This window comes from Penaeus monodon, chromosome 25, assembly GCF_015228065.2.
Source record: "Penaeus monodon isolate SGIC_2016 chromosome 25, NSTDA_Pmon_1, whole genome shotgun sequence".
Classification (NCBI taxonomy): domain Eukaryota; kingdom Metazoa; phylum Arthropoda; class Malacostraca; order Decapoda; family Penaeidae; genus Penaeus; species Penaeus monodon.
Genome location: NC_051410.1, coordinates 35,806,220 through 35,807,002, shown reverse-complemented (window position 1 = coordinate 35,807,002; position 783 = coordinate 35,806,220). Strand labels below are relative to the sequence as shown.

The following is a 783-nucleotide window of genomic DNA, read 5'->3' as shown; positions in this document are numbered from 1 at the left end:
AGATTTGTGGTTGTATAGTACTGTCCCTTAACTAATGTAGTGAAAACAGGATCACACCAAAATATATCTATCTGGCGAAGACACGAGTGACACTAAGAACGATCATTTTATCTTACACTGCAGCAAAAGTGGAAAAGATGGGGATATTGAATAAAGTAGATGAATCAAATAGAATGAAATATCAATATCCCCACAATTCTAGATTTTAAATGCATCCCAATGAGCTCTGTTAGATTTTGAATCGTAGGTGTCTGTCTGTGTGAAAGCCCTGTCAAATAATGCGTTTTGTACCACAGCAAAGAAAAGAATAGGGGTTAAAAATAACGGGCTGTTCCTTTACCAGACAAAACCGATACGATACAACAGCTGGTTTTATATTAGCTATTCTTCGTAAAATTGCGTGTAGGTATATTACATGGTCACCCGTTTTCGATTTTCATTCCCGAAACCACCAACAAAAAAAACAGTAAAGATACATATTATTATTATTTCACTCAATCTTAGATCACATACCAAGGAACTCAATTCCCTCCTGAACACTAGTTGCAAGGGTGAAATTGCTCGCCCCAAGCCTGGTTCAAAAGCAAGATAAAAGTACTTGCATTGCAACAAAACAAATCTTTTACAACGGTCACTTTGCACATTTCAGGAACAACAGTGATAGTAACAGTAAGAGCTCAGAGTAAGTGTCACGACCCAAAGATGATTTTTCCCTTGCGTTTGAACTTTATAATGTAATTGTTTTCTACCAAAGAAAGACGAAGAAAGGATAACGCAGAAATG

General features: G+C 36.5%; 1 protein-coding gene across 1 annotated transcript in view; it reads left to right on the top strand.

The window, feature by feature from the left end:
- LOC119589196 (probable cell wall protein PGA41) overlaps nucleotides 1-783 on the top strand; it is a gene marked incomplete in the record, with an annotated part of 15,384 nt that overhangs the window by 11,650 nt on the left and 2,951 nt on the right.